The 16,551-nt window shown below is 46.5% G+C and overlaps 1 pseudogene; it reads right to left on the reverse strand.

Moving 5' to 3' along the window:
- Window positions 1-16,551, reverse strand: part of LOC139228291 (guanine nucleotide-binding protein G(t) subunit alpha-2-like) — a 63,820-nt pseudogene that overhangs the window by 32,488 nt on the left and 14,781 nt on the right.

A 16,551-nucleotide genomic window follows, 5' to 3' on the forward strand; every position in this document is an offset into this window, starting at 1 on the left:
GAGAGCAGGTGGCTTCAACAGAATACATATCATGATCGCGCAAATGTGTCACGCGGAATTGAAATAAATTATCCTATATTTGTGTTGAACTATGGACAAGGTCCCAAGTGGCTTGCTGGCACTGTTTTGGCCAAAGAGGGGAGCAGGGAGTTTGTGGTCAAACTTGCAAATGGACTCTTCTGCAGGAAACACTTGGACCAAACCAAACTCAGATTCACGGACTATCCAGAACAACCCACAATAGACTCTACCTTTTTTGACCCTCCAACACACACACAAGTGGCAACCAACCTAACGGTTGACCACAAAGCAGAACCCATCACATGCAGCAGCCCAGCAAGACTCACCACCCCCAGCAGACCTGCAAGGCCAGCTACGCAGCAGCTCAGCGAAGGCCCAACAAATGACTCACCAACAGCAGCATTTGCACCGAGGTGATCAACCAGGGAAAGGAAGGCCCCAGATCGACTCACATTGTAAATAGTTACACTATTGACTTGGGAGGGGGGGGGAGGGGGGGGAAGGGGGGGGTGGGGGACGAGTGTTATGTATGTAAATCTTAAATACCATGTCTAACTGCCAGAGGGCTTATCCCCTGGAGTCCCAAGGGACCCCACAATCCCTTGGGAGCACCTGTATATAGGAGGCCTCACAGGCTGGAGAGGCACTCTGAGATCTGTAATAAAGGATTACGGTCACACTTAATTTGAGCTTGCAGTATTTAGTCTGACTCTTTATTCAAGATATAATAGCGATCATGGCGGCTTTCGGACAGGTAAGAGCCAGGGCGATTTTAACTGTCCACCTGGCAGGTTTCTGTTGTGCGAGTAGAGTTAAAATCGCACCCCATGCCCCCACTCCCCCCAGGACCATGTCATAATGGTGCTTCACATACACTCACACTCCAGAAGACAATGTTGTAAAAAGAGTGGAGCGTGCATTTTGCCAAAAGCTATGTGTCGTTAAAAATAATGGACTGTTCTGTCCCAGGCATATCAAAACATAATAAAGAGCAACTGTAGTTCTAAGAGGTCTCCCGTGTATAAAATGTCTTAACCAGGAAATGTGCTCACCACAGTTGCTGAATCTCCATAATCGATCCCAATGGTGGACATAGCTCGAATTTTAGCCAGGATAGACTGAAGGATGATGGAAATAAAGGCTAAACATTCTTCCTTTGTATAACCATCTTGATGGATGATTCTACGAGAAAAGCCAACATACTCTGTGAATTATTTGATAAAGATCATTGTGCTTGTTTTATACTTCCTGTTTTGTACTCTCCACCCCAAACTTCAGTTCTAATGAGCTCCGCGCTCCTCTTCTACCCTGACTGGACAGAGCATCTGGCCTATGTACTTTCTCATCGACGGAATCAATGCTGCTTCATGGTCAATAGGCAAGAGTGCATGTTTTAGAAATGACGGAAATTATGCTGTCCTTGGTATGGGGACCCTCCATCGGAACACTGTGTTGGCTTGGCAGTCAACACCCTTGCTGGCCGCCTGCTTTTTTTTTCCTTCTAGGCTTATAAGAACATAATAGGAACAGGAGTAGGCCATATGTCCCGTCGAGCCTTCTCGGCCATTCAATAACATCATGGCTGATCTTCTACCTCAACTCCATTTTTCCGCGCTATTCCCATATCTCTTGATTCTCCGAGTGTCCAAAACCCTTTTGTGCCGGTTACGCCGATATTGGGCAAATTGTGCCAAAAGGCTGAGCGCAACAGAGCAGAAACTCCAGGCCGATGTGTAGAAACCTTTATTGGATAAATACAATGAATTTTAGTCTCCCCGTCAGCAAGAAGTGCTGTAGTCTCGACAGGTAAATTAAGCCTGACGAAAAACTATCAACAGAGAGATTAGGGTTTTCTATATTGACTGGAGCTGTAGTGTTTTGCACTACAAATCCCCTGGGAGGACAGACGCACCAACGTTAGCATCCTCGATCAGGCCAACATCCCCAGCATCGAAGCACTGACCACACTCGACCAGCTCCGTTGGGCGGGCCACATTTTTCGCATGCCTGACACAAGACTCCCAAAGCAAGTGCTCTACTTGGAACTCCTACATGGCAAGCAAGCCCCAGGTGGGCAGAGGAAATGTTTCAGGGACACCCTCATAGCCTCTCTGATAAAGTGCAACATCCCCACCGGCACCTGGGAATCCCTGCCACCCTAACTGGAGGAAGAGCATCCGGGAGAGCACTGAGCATCTTGAGTCTTGTCGCCGAGAGCATGCAGAAAGCAAGCGCAGGCAGCGGAAGGAGTGCGCGGCAAACCAGTTTTCCCTCCCACCCTTTCCTTCAACGACTGTCTATACCACCTGTGACAGAGACTGTAATTCCTGTATTGGACTGTACAGTCACCTGAGAACTCACTTTTAGAGTGGAAGCAAGTCTTCCTCGATTTTGAGGGACGGCCTATGATGATGATGAGTGTTTTGAACAATTGGAGGGCAAGTTCTTTATTTCCTTCTTAAGTGAAGATACCGTTAATGGCTACCTCGGATATGTCCGAGAGATCATTTAAAGTGGGTGCCTACTCAATGATGGCTGACGCAAATCCCAGGAGATAAAATAGATATGCAAATCAGCAGTCTAAAATTTAAGGATGCGTTTATCCAATTTCGTTCCAGATCAACTCTAACGCCAAAGATCACTTTGCGCCAATGTGTTTGATCTTAGGCCAAAAGGCCGAGAGGCGAAATTTGTACTAACTGAATGGCAGCTGTTTCTCTGATTGGCTCTCCATCATTACATGACTTATTGCTGATTGGTCCCCTTGGAGGATAAGCCACACCCTGAACTTCCTCTGGAATGTGTAACTGGAACCGCCCAGCCCAAGTTCTGACTGACTTTCCAATTTGTAATTCGATCCATTTTGACTTCAGAAGCCACAGGATAAATCTCCCCAAAAGCCACCAAGTTCCAGCCAAAGTCCCTTACCCCCAGCGCAAGTGCATCCCTCCACCAACTGAAGAGCTTTAACCCAGCACATGTGCTGCCTCCTCCAGCCAAAGTCCCTTACCTCCCCCCATCCCCCCCACCAGAGATGGGGCATTGTGTGCAGATTGTTATCAGGTTTATTGGATATGAAGTGAATAGTGACAGTGTCGTGACTTCTGGATTTCATCCACTCCAACGTTGTCCCTTGTAACATACGCACCGAGCTTGCACGTGCCAGGGGGTTGGAAGAATGTGATTCATCTTCCCTGAGTTACCTCTCTCCCCTCTGAGCACCTCCCACCTGGATCTCTCTCTCCCCCGCCCCCTGCCAGGCACTCTCTCTCCCAACCCCAGGCTCCCTCTCTCTCTCTCCACCCCCCCCCCCCACCTCCCCCTCCCTGCCTTCCTTCCCCCAGGCTCTCTCTCTCACTGCCTCAGGCTCCCTCTCTCTCCCACCCTCCAGGCTCTCTCTCGCTCCCCCCCCCCCCCCCCTAGGCTCTCTTGGCCGCCCGTCGCCCCTCTTGACACAGTCGCAGATGCGTCCGGAGGCTCGGATCGACGCTGAGGATGATCGGAGGCTCCATGGTGTTCGGGGCTGGTTCTGGGTGGAGGGAGATGCATGCGTTGGAAAGGGTTAGTGAAAATTGGGGGGGGGGGGGGGAGCGGAGTCGTGCGCAGAAGCACGAGTTCGGACAAATAATCACTCCGAAAATTTAACATTTCAAATTAGCTTAACAACACTGAACACAATTTAACAGCAAGTAAACTGTCCTCTCCTTTTCCTAAATTTGTTTTCATTTTAAAGTCTTTATTAAATGTACTTTCATTCTACCACATTCAGATGTATGTATCTATATATCAGCATTTCCACAGCATAACTAAGACCATCTATTTCGACTTCCGTAACATCGCCCATCTCCGCCCTTGCCTCAGCTCATCCGCTGCTGAAACCCTCATCTGTGCCTTTGTTACCTCTAGACTTGACTATTCCAAGGCACTCCTGGCTGGCCTCCCACATTCTACCCTACGTAAATTAGAGGTGATCCAAAACTCGGCTGCCCGCTCACCCATCACCCCTGTGCTCGCTGACCTACATTGGCTCCAGGTTAAGCAACGCCTCGATTTCAAAATTCTCACCCTTGTTTACAAATCCCTCCACGGCCTCGCTCCTCCCTATCTCTGTAATCTCCTCCAGCCTCACAATCCCCCCCCCCCCCCACAACCCCCGCCTCCGAGATGTCTGCGCTCCTCTAATTCTTCCCTCTTGAGCTCCCTGATTGTAATCGCTCAACCATTGGTGGCCGTGCCTTCTGTTGCCTAGGCCCCAAATTCTGGAACTCCCTACCTAAACCGCCCCCCCCACCCTCTCTGCCTCTCTACCTCTCTTTCCTCCTTCAAGATGCTCTTTAAAACCTACTTCTTTGACCAAGCTTTTGGTCACCGGCCCTAATTTCTCCTTATGTGGCTCAGTGTCAAATTCTTTGTCTCATAATACTCCTGTGAAGTGCCTTGGGATGTTTCACTACATTAAAGGCGCTATATAAATACAAGTTGATGTTGATATATGTATTAAGAAATGTCTTGGATGAAGAATGTTTATATTTACGGGGATGGGCAGTTCCACTTTCTCCACAGTTAACAGTAAAATCTTGGTGAGATTGGAGCTGTGCGGGACAAGCTGTCAGTGTGAATTTGTAATCTGAATTTTGTACATGTGGAAGGAAATGTGCAAATACAGTTTGATCTGCAAATGCAGTCATGTACAAATGTGTTAGTAGTGTTGACTCTTAAAAACTGGCAATTGCCAGTTAAAAGCATGTGCCCCCTGGGGGCTCATCCAATAGAGACTGTAAATTAATAAGTTTTAAATGAAACTTAATAAATCAAATTAAAAATGTTGTTTTGCGGTTGTGATGATATACTCCAGTCCCTCCGGTGCCCACCGGTCGTGGAAGGCTTTGAGCGTGCCGGTAGACACCGCCTGCTCCATCTCCAGGGACACCTGGGCGCAGATGTAGCTGTGGAAGAGAGGTATGCAGTCAGACCGATCGACCCCCGAGACCGCCCGCCGCCTGGACCTGTTGATAGATTAGCAGTGTCGATAGGCATGCTGTGACTGCAGTAAGTGGCAATGAACGGACACATGTATCTTCTTACTAGGCAGTCCCTCAGAGTCGAGGATGACTTGCTTCCACACTAAGATGAGTTCTCAGGTGACTGATGGGACCAATACGGGATCTACAGTCTCAGTCGCAGGTGGGGCAGACGGTGGTCGAAGGGACGGGTGGGTGGGGTGCTTGGGTTGCCGTGCGCCCCTTCCGCTGTTTACGCTTGGCTTCCGCTTGCTCCCGGCGAAGAGACTCGAGGTGTTCGGCACCTTCCCGGATGCTTCTCCTCCGCTTTGAGCGTTCTTGGGCCGGGGATTCCCGGGTGTCAGTGGGGATGTTGCACATTTCCAAGGAGGCTTTGAATTTGTCCTTGAAGATTTTCCTCTGCCCACCTGGGACTCGCTTGCCGCATTGGAGCTCCGAGTAGAGCGCTTGTTTTGGGAGTCTAGTATTGGGTATGCGGACGATGTGGCCCGTCCATCGGAGCTGATCGAGCGTGGTCAGTGTTTTGATGCTGGGGATGTTGGCCTGAACGAGAACACTGACATTGGTGTGCCTATCCTGTCAATAGATTTGCAGGATCTTGCAGAGGTGTATAGAGAGTGTACAGAGGAGATTTACGAGGATGTTGCTTGCACTGGAGAATTTTAGCTATGGGGAATGATTGGATAGGCTGGGTTTGTTTTCCTTGGAACAGGGGAGGCTGAGGAGAGAGCTGTATAAAATTATGAGCAGCCTAGATAGAATGGATAGGAGGGACATATTTTCCTTAGAAGAGGGGTCAACAACCAGGGGGCATAGATTTAAAGTAATTGGAAGGAGATTTAGAGGGGATTTGAGGTGAAATTTCCTCACCCAGAGAGTGGTGGGGGTCTGGAACTCACTGCCTGAAAGGGTGGTAGAGGCAGAAACCCTCACAACATTTAAAAAGTACTTGGGATGTGCACTTGAAGTGCAAAGACTACGGACCAAGAGCTGGAAAGTGGGATTGGGCTGGATAGCCCTTTGTTCGCTGGTGTGGACACGATGGCCCGAAATAGCCGCCTTCCGTGCTTTAAATTTCGATAATTCTATGATTTGCGTTTGGAGTGCCTGAGAGCTATTTTAATTTTGCATGAAATGCAGTTTTACGATTAATTGGCTCGCATCAGTGAAATGGTTAAACTTAATTAAACTTACTTTATTTGTTTGACGATGGTGCTCGTTCCTGATTCACCTGTACCTGAAACATTGAAAAGCAACAGTTAACACAACAAGAGGAAGAGGAGGCTGCTGTGGGAAAGGCTCCATACAGCCTTATGACTTCGACATAAAGAAGAAGTTGGAGCTGGGGAACTGGCTGGGACAGTGGGTTTGATACTAGCCTTTCGTCTCTGAGATGTGGCATTAAATTCAGCCATGGAGAATTTGGTGAAGTCTACTCTGTTTGCCGACTACAACAGCACTCTTGCCTCTGAGTCAGAGGGTTGTGTGTTCAAGTCCCACGCCAGAGACTTGAGCACAAAAATCTAGGCTGACACTCCAGTGCAGTGCTGAGGGAGTGCTGCACTGTCGGAGATGCCGTCTTTCGGAAGAGACATTAAACCGAGGCACCATCTGCCCTCCCAGATGGACATAGAAAGCCCCATGGCATTATTCTAAGAAGAGTTCTCCCCAGTGTCCTGGCCAATATTTATCCTTTAACCAACATCACTAAAAAACAGATTATCTGGTCATTACTACATTGCTGTTTGTGGGAGCTTGCTGTGCGCAAATTGGCTGCCGCGTTTCCTTCATTACAATAGCGACTACACTCCAAAAGTACTTCATTGGCTGTAAAGCTCCATCACCTGCAAGTTCCCCTCCAAATCACACACCATCCTGACTTGGAAATATATCGCCATTCCTTCGTCGTCGCTGGGTCAAAATCCTGAAACTCCCTCGCTCATTGCACTGTGGGAGCACCTTCACCACACGGACTGCAGCGGTTCAAGAAGGCGGCTCACCACCACCTTCTCAAGGGCAATTAGGGATGGGCAATAAATGCTGGCCTTGCCAGCGACGCCCACATCCCAGGAACAAATAAAAAAGCCCATTGTTGGGGCACAGTAGAGGGAGTTTTACTTTACATTAAGCTCTGCTGCATCTGATCCTTGAATGTTTGATGTTGACCCTGGGTGCTGGGAATGTGGAGATTTCCAATCCCCATCACTACCACTGTGTTGCCCCCTCTCCCAGGAGAGGGGATAAAGGAAAAGGGGGTGATGGTAGCAGAAGCTACACCATGCCAGAATGGGATGGACTCGATTCAGCAATTGGCCTTGAGCTGCCTTTCTTTTTTGTACGTACATTATGACTCCAACTAATGGCTTCAAAATTTGAATAATGATATCTGTATTGGTCTGAGGGACTTAGTAGATCTAAGCACGATCGTGTCATTAAAGCACTGATCACATTCGATCAGCTCCGCTGGGCAGGCCGCATAGTTTGCATGCCAGACTCGAGACTCCCACGCTCTACGCGGAGCTCCTTCACGGCAAACGAGCCAAAGGTGGGAAGCAGAAACGCTACAAGGACACCCTCAAAGCCTCTCTGATAAAGTGCGACATCCCCACTGACACCTGGGAATTCCTGGCCCAAGACCGCTCTAAGTGGAGGAAGTGCATCCGAGAGGGCGCTGAGCACCTCGAGTCTCAACACCGAGAGCATGCAGAAATCAAGCGCAGGCAGCGGAAAGAGCATACGGCAAACCAGGCCCACCCACCCCTTGCCTCAACAACTATCTGTCCCACCTGTGACAAAGTCTGTGGCTCTCGTATTGGACTGTATAGTCACCAAAGAACTCACTTCAGGAGTGGAAGCAAGTCTTCCTCGATTCCGAGGGACTGCCTCTGATGATGATGAGTGTCATTTATCCAATAGAAGTAGCTGACACAGTGCGAACTCGTCTAAAGCTGCAGCAAGTACTGAGGTGTCTGATAAACTTGGACAAATACTGAACCTATTCAAGATTTTTTTTTAAATGCCATTAAATATCATAATTGTTTCCTGTGATGGAAGAAAATAGGAATCGCAGGTTGTCAAAGAATGGAAGAGAAAGAATGGAAGAGCTCTCTGTGTCCCTCTCATTTAGCAGAGCTGTAAATAAAAGTGCTTGCCTTTATAAAAATCTAGGCTGACACTCCAGCAGAGTGCTGCACCATTGGAGGTGCCGTCTTTCAGATGAGACGTTAAACCGAGGCCCCGTCTGCTCTCCCAGGTGGACATAAAAGATCCCAAAGCACTACTTCGAAGAAGAGCAGGGGAGTTATCCCCGGTGTCCTGGCCAATATTTATCTTTCAATCAATATTACTAATAAAACAGATTATCTGGTCATTGTCACATTGCTGTTTGTGGGAGCTTGCTAATTGACTGCCACATTTTCCACATTATAAAAGTGACTACATTTCAAAAAGGACTTCATTGGCTGTAAAGTGCTTTGGGACATCCGGTGTTTATGAAAGACACGGCAGAAATGCAAGTCTTCTTTTCATTTTATATTGTGTTTCTCAGGAGATACTAACTTGCTTCTCGTTGTTTGAAATGCAGTCACTGTGGCTAAATACAGCAGGCTATTTGCATACAGCAGGGAAGCAGATTATCTGGCCTCCTGGATGTGACTTTCCTTCAGGAACTGGATCCTAAAGTGATTTCCTCCCCACCCATCCACAATCGGTGGAAGGTTTTCTTATTGTACACAGGGATGTTGAGCTTCAGTCAAAGAACGAGAACATTTCCCATCCTTTGGCTTTGCAAAGCTCATTGACGCACTTCTGTCGCCAAATCATGAGAGTGCATTTCTTGCACTTGTTGCCCAGATATGCGAACAAGCAGAAATACAGTGTGGATGAAAGAAGCTGGAGAAAAGGGTTCGTTGGCTGACATGTTTTGACTGCAAAGGGATGAGTTCCGTTGCCAAGCAATAACATCTCTCACTGTTATGTGCACAAAAACACACTTTTGTAAAGCTCATTTGCGGCACAGCATATTGCAAAAATACCCGAGCAATTCCTCCGCTTAGTAATATGCTTAAATTCAGCGGATTGTCACGTCTGATCTGAGGTCGTAGGCAGAAAGGTATACCTACCTGTTATTGTCCTCCCGTTTAATTGTAAAAATCCCTGTTCCCTGGGTACTGGGGCAAGTATGGTTAAAATTCCTTGGATATAGTGGCTAGCATAAGCCCTACCTCTAAAATTTAACAGCAGAGTCCTGGCTAATAACAGTGCCAATTTTCCACCCCTGTTTTAAGTTTGGCAGGTTTGCAGGAAAGCGAACTTGAAAGAAAAATGTCCTATAAAAATATGCAACTCTCCACTTTAAACATTAATCATTCAGCCCTGTCTCCCATTCCCATCACTGCATCTATTCCCATTTGATGGACAGTTGAACTGCTCTCAGGGCTCTACCTGATGCTCAGTGACTAGCCACTAGGTGGCAGGAGAGAGCGGAATTTCCTCGCTCCCTTTCTCATTTTCCTTCCTTTCCTGTGGTAAGAACAGAATATTTGGCGACGAAATGTGTCTGTCTACTAATTGTAACAAAATGATCAACTCAATTGGGTGAAATTCCTCTGCTTGTCGGTAATAAAATGGTTAACCATTTTCACAGCAAGCATTTTCTGGTTTTTAATATTTTAATTGGTAAGTGGAACTCGTTATTCCACTTTGATTTGCCCTAATAGTCGACAGCTGCATCATCCACAAAGTAAATAATCAATGCCATTCAGGGCAAAATAAACTTGTGTGCAGGAGTTCACCATACCCAGCACTGAATATGAAACATGGAGATATTTTGGCTTATTTTGCAAATGCTAATTTTTTGTTGTGCAAAATTCTGCAGTTTAGAAATGGGCCTGTACATGCAAAAAAAACCCCCTCTCTGCATATGTTCCACCTCTCACCATTAACCTGCTGCTGTTGTGGTGGATGGTTGGACGAGGGTGACTGCTATCTGCAACCAAAGCACAAAGGTAGGCCTCTATAAAGTTGCCCTTTCAGTTGTAAAGGGACAGAAAATCTCATGATTATTGAATGATTTAAGACCATTTGGGCTCCGTGCTTGATGCTGTTTGATGAGGCCTGCTGTCTCGCTGTAAATATTTGATTTGAGGGTTTTGTGCTTTCATGGAAATAAATGAATGCTTTCTGGTTCTTGTGCACCAGTGGATGTTTGCTCATCTTGCAATTCTGCTCTTGCCCATAGCTCTGACACCTCGGGTTCTCTTGGTGGAGGTGGAAACAACTCCTGAAATGTTTGTTCCTTTGGATTTTTCTATATTGTGTGTCACATAGAATTACACGGAATGTAACGCACAGCAAGAGGCCATTTGACCGAACTGGTCCATGCATGTGTTCCACCACACGAGCCTCCTTCCACTCCAATAAGTGTCTATTACATTACTTATTTGTTCCTCTGTTTATCCCATCTTTCCAACACTACGATCTTGGGCACCTCTGCATCTGGAGAGCTAGATCGGTAAATAATGGCATTGTGTGGGAGTTGATGTCAGATGATGGAACAGCAGGCTTGATCAGAAACGCTGTACAGTTCAGAAATGTTTGTAACCTATGCTGTGTATACCCCTCTCTCCTCCTTTTAAGATGCTCCTTTTAACATATCCCTCATTGTCCTAATAGCTCCTTTACGTGGCTCGGTGTTAAATTTTGTTTGACAACACTCCTGTGAACCACCCAGGGATATTTTACTACATCAAAGTCATAGATAATAAAATGAGGGACATTTCAGCAAGGGCGGAGGCCAATTCGCTCATTGCACTGGTGAACAGTTGTTGTTGTAATCCTGGTCACATCCCAGTGAGTCTGCACTTCCTTCATTGCGATTGTATCCCTTCTGTGATTGGATGCCCAAAACTGCACCCAACTCTCCAACTGGAGCCTCATGAAGGCTTTGTATTAGCTCAACATTACTTGCTTGCTTTTTGTATTCTGTTCTTCTAGATCATTGGCAAAGCAAGTATTCTATTCTTTAAGATAATTGTAAAATATCTAGAAGGGTGATTTTTTTTTTCTTGCATCTGTGCTTTAATATAAAACTCATGCCCTTCAAATAAATGGATTTTTTTAACATTAAAATGGAATTGGCTTCCCTCTGTACTCCTTTCAAGGCAAGCCAAAGAGTTTTACTGACTTCCCCGTGCTCAGTGTCAGCGCACATGTTCCTAACAGATATGCTGCAACAAATTCTGACGCATGTAGATAGTGTTTGTGTTCTGTCAGCACTTAAATCACTCACCAGTGCAGGTATAATGAACCAACCAGCCTCCTGTGCTGAAATCTCCCTAATTTTATGATCTATGTCGATTTTAAACAAAAAATGATTGTTGACCCAAGAAATGACTTGGTGATATTAGTAGATGTTCAGCGTGGTCGTGCTGTGTTGATTTACTGTTTTTGTGGAGGCTTTAATCCATTTGCAATGAATGGGTTAAGGCCTGAGTTCAAACAAGAAAAATGTCAAATATATTGTGTCCATCCCCTAATCCCAGCAGTCATTTCTAGATTTTGATTAACCTGTCATTAAAGATTGGATAGGCTGGGGTTGTTTTCTTTGGAACAGAGGAGGCTGAGGGGAGACCCCATTGAGGTGTATAAAATTATGAGGGGCCTCAATAGAGTGGATAGGAAGGACCTATTTCCCTTTGAAGAGGGGTCAACAACCAGAGGGCATAGATTTAAAGTAATTGGTAGGAGGTTTAGAAGGGATTTGAGGGGAAATTTCTTCACTCAGAGGGTCTGGAACTCACTGCCTGAAAGGGTGGTAGAGGCAGAAACCCTCGCCACATTTAAAAAGTACTTGGATGTGCACCTGAAGTGCCGTAACCTGCAGGGTTACGGACCAAGAGCTGGAAAGTGAGATTAGGCTGGATAGCTCTTGGTCGGCCGGCGCGGACACGATGGGCCGAATGGCCTCCTTCCGTGCTGTAAATTTCTATGATTCTATCCCTACCAATCTAACCATGGCACCTTGGCTAGGGTTGTGGACGGACTAGTTATAATTGTGTATCTGTTTCCATTGGAAGTTAGACTGGACTGGTGGGCGACCAAGTGATGAATGTGGATGCATCTCCGTTGCTGGACAAGTGGCAGAGGGGGACAGTTCAAGCCCTGGTGGTCTCGTTTGCAGGTATACTTTCGGTGAGATGATTAGTCGCAGGAGGGATTCTGTTTCTGATTCATGGTGGTCCCCGTCAGGAAGTGTCGGCTTTCTTTAACAAGTGGATTTGAAGGAAAGACGAGCTACAAATTGAGCATGCCAGATCCTCCTGCTCGGGTTTATGTGGGCTCCTGCTGCATTTGCTGATTAAATGTTTACTCCGGCTCTGAGCCGGCAAGTTAAGCTCTTCATTCCAAGCAATAATCTTCTTAGTGAATAAGAGGCTCATCTGACAAAGTCATGATGCCACGGCCCCCCCCCCGCCCCCCGTTGCACCTCCCATCCTTTTAATAAATTCCCTCGGATGTCTCTCCCTGCCTCCTGCTTCAGCTGGGATCAGCCTTAATAAAGTAGGACAGTTGTGCATTACTAACGGGGAACGATGACTTCGGCGACCACTTAGTGAGCTTATATACGCATGTCGATAATACTGTGATCTTGTTGGCTTCCAAAGATAGTCAAATGACAGGATGTTCTCTTCCTGCTACACACATAGCAAACAACTCCTGAATAGTGTACAGTCATCTGGTGGCACAATCTATTGCCTTTACCCTTTAGAGTGGTGCCAAGGCTCGGTAAAATTATATATTTTTTTTACTTGTTCCTGGGATGTAGGCGTCGCTGGCAAGGCCGGCATTTATTGCCCATCCCTAATTGCCCTTGAGAAAGTGGTGGTGAGCCGCCGCCTTGAACCGCTGCAGTCCGTGTGGCGAAGGTACTCCCACAGTGCTGCTAGGGAGGGAGTTCCAGGATTTTGACGCAGCGACGGTGAAGGAACGGCCGATATACTTCCAAGTCAGGATGGTGTGTGACTTGGAGGGGAACTTGGAGGTGTGGTGTTCCCATGCACCTGCTGCCCTCGTCCTTCTAGGTGGTAGAGGTCGCGGGTTTGGGAGGTGCTGCTGAAGCAGCCTTGGCGAGTTGCTGCAGTGTGTTTGTAGATGGTGCACACTGCAGCACTGTTTTTAATCAATCCAGATCAGCCATGATCTTATTGAATGGCGGAGCAGGCTCGAGGGGCTAGATGGCCTACTCCTGTTCATAATTCTTATGTTATTATGTTCAATCAGTGGCTGGTCCTACTAATGCTGTTTTTGGTAGAAGCTGCTGAGAATGTGTCCATATCCCAAACACTGTCCAGCTCTTTTCTTGTTTAGTTCTACGAGGACATTGGTAGTCCAACACAACCTCCAAGCAGGCATGTGAAGTCCTACTTTCAGGCCCAGCAAAAATAATTTGGTCATTCATGTATTTGTTCTAAAGTCTTTTAGCCAGTGTGTTCCCAGCTTTACCACAGCTGTCACAACAGTGCCAAACTTATGGTGGGATATTCAAAATGGTTGCCGATTTTCCCTCTAAGCTGCACGTGGCCATGCAGCTATCTGGAAGGTCATAGGCAGTCCCTCAATCGAGGAAGACTTGTTTCCACTCTAAAAGTGAGTTCTCAGGTGATTGTACAGTCCAATACGGGAATTACAGTCTCTGTCATAGGTGGGACAGGCAGTGATTGAAGGAAAGTCTGGTTTGCCACACACTCCTTCCGCTGCCTGCGCTTGTTTTCTGCATGCTCTCGGCGACGAGACTCGAGGTGCTCAGCGCCCTCCCGGATGCTCTTCCTCCACTTGGGGCGGTCTTTGGCCAGGGATTCCCAGGTGTCGGTGGGGGATGTTGTACTTTATCAAGGAGGCTTTGACGGTGTCCTTGAAAAGTTTCCTCTGCCCACCTGGGGCTTGCTTGCCGTGTAGGAGTTCTGAGTCCGGGAGTGCTTGCTTTGGGAGTCTTGTCGGGCATGTGGACAATATGGCCTGCCCAACGGAGCTGGTCGAGTGTGGTCAGGCCGCTCACAAGTTGCTCCTCTAAGGTACCGCGCGTGGGTGCAGCAAATTTAAAGGTACCACTCTAATGGGATAGGTCCTAGCTTCTGAAGCCTGTCTATCTTCATAACTGTCTCTCATCCACTAATTTACTACAGCCCTCTGAGATTGCTGAATTCCTCCAATTTTGGCTTCTTGCACATGCCTGATTTTTATTCACTCCACTGGTCCTTTCAGCTGCCTAGGCCCTAAGCTCTGAAATTCTCTTCCTAAATGTCATGTATCTTACATTATTATATATAACTGTATCCTAACATGCTATACATGACTGTAATAAGATATGACCTGTAACCACCAGCTTACCTTACCACCAGGGTTGCACTTGCAAGAGACAGGTATATAAGGACAGGTCTCAGGCAAGTGCAACATTCCAGAGCTGTGAAATAAAGGTGCAGGTCCAGAGTGACCTTGACTTCACTACATGCCTCGTGTGAATCTGTACTGAGGGGACAGGACTTTACAGTAAACCTCTCCGCCTTGCTACCTCTCTCCTCCTTTAATGCACTCCTTAATACCTACCTCATTGACCAACTGTCCTAATATCTCCTCATGTGGCTCGATGTTAAATTTTGTTTGCTAACAGTGTGGTGAAGCGCCTTGGGATGTTTTACCACATTAAAGGCACTATATAAATATAAGTTGTTATCCTGGTCACATCCCAGTGAGTCTGCATCTCCTTCATTGCTATTGTATCCCTTCTGTAATTGGATGCCCAAAACTGCACACAACACTCCAACTGTAGCCTCATGAAGGCTTTGTATGAGTTCAACATTACTTCCTTTTTGTAGTCTGTTTTTCTAGATCATTGGCAAAGCAAGTATTCTATTCTTTAAGATAATTGGCAAAATATCCAGAAGGGAGATTTTTGAAAAACGCAGCGAGTTATGATCTGGAATGCACTGCCTGAAAGGGTGTTCAAGTATCTTTCAATAGGAAGAATATGCTGGGCTGTGGGAAAAGAGCAGTGAAGTCGGAATAATTGGAACGCTCTTTCCATAGGTATGGTGGGCCGAATGGCCTCCTTCTGTCCAGATTATTATGTAAATGAGAAGCCCTAACATGACCCCTGTAGTGTATGAATAAAGAGTCTGACCAGATACTGTGAGCTCAAAGTAAAGTGTGACCGTAGTCTTTTATTGCAGGTCTCCAGAGTGCCTCTCCAGACTGTGAGGCCTCCGTAAGTACAGGTGCTCCCAAGGGATTGTGGGATCCCTTGGGACTCGAGGGGATGAGCCTTCTGGTGGTTAAACAAGGTATTTACAGGTTTACGTAAATAACAACCCCTGTAGAACACTTACCTTTCCATTCTGAGAAAATCCCCTACCCTTTCCTTTCTGTCCTCTAACCAACTCGCGTGTGTCGTTACATCTGCTAGAGGTCTCTTGTGCAACACCTTATCAAATGCTCCTTGAAAATCCCTATAATTACCATGCATTGGATGTCCTTTTATCTATCATCATAACCAAAGTTGCTCAAGCATGACCCGCCTTTTTGAAATCTGTGCTGACTGACTCTAATTAACTCTTGTTAGAAGCAAAGCACAGCGGACACTGGCAATTGGAAACACAAACCAACCGTTGGAAACACTCAGTCAGCACGGAACAGACAAGTAAACATTCCAGGCGCGGACCCTGTTTGAGAGGCAGTCAAGTATATCGAAACAAGAGGGCGGGAAATTTTATATCATGAACACACTGAGGAATCGTGAGTGGAATGATGTAGCAAATAATGGATAGTATTATTAAGGCATTAAAGTAACAAAGGGTGTGTAACTAGCAAAGTAAGTGAGGCTTACTTTCAGCTGCCCTTCCCATGGCTCCTTCCTGTGAGATGGAACACCTGACCATTCACCTCCTCCCACACTGTCAGCTGGGACTCCCCAGGCCAGCCACTTCCTTTGCTATTCACCCACCCTTTGTTTCTTTAATGTCGTAATTCTTCTATCCATTGATATTGATCTGTAACATTATTCTACTAGTATTCTTCTTTTATTTATATAATATGATTGTATTAATATAAGAGGAGACCTTATTGAGGTATATAAAATTATGAGGGGCCTAGATAGAGTGGATTTCCCTTAGCAGAGGAGTCAACAACCAGGGGGCATAGATTTAAAATAATTGGTCGGAGGATTTGAGGGGAAATGTCTTCACCCAGAGGGTGATGGGGGTCTGAAACTCTCTGCCTGAAAGGATGGTAAAGGCAGAAACCGTCACCACGTTTTTAAAAAGTACTTGGATATGTACTTGCAGTGCCGAAAGCTACAAGGCAAAAGACCAATTGCTGGAAAGTGGGATCAGGCTGGATAGCTCTCTGTCGGCTGGCATGGACACAATGGGCCGAAATGGCCTCCTCCCATGTGGTAAATTTCTGTGATTTTATGAATATGCCTGTCCACCTCTTATTTTTCAGTTTTGGTGAGACC

The sequence above is a fragment of the Pristiophorus japonicus genome, chromosome 17 (genome assembly GCF_044704955.1).
Source record: "Pristiophorus japonicus isolate sPriJap1 chromosome 17, sPriJap1.hap1, whole genome shotgun sequence".
Classification (NCBI taxonomy): domain Eukaryota; kingdom Metazoa; phylum Chordata; class Chondrichthyes; family Pristiophoridae; genus Pristiophorus; species Pristiophorus japonicus.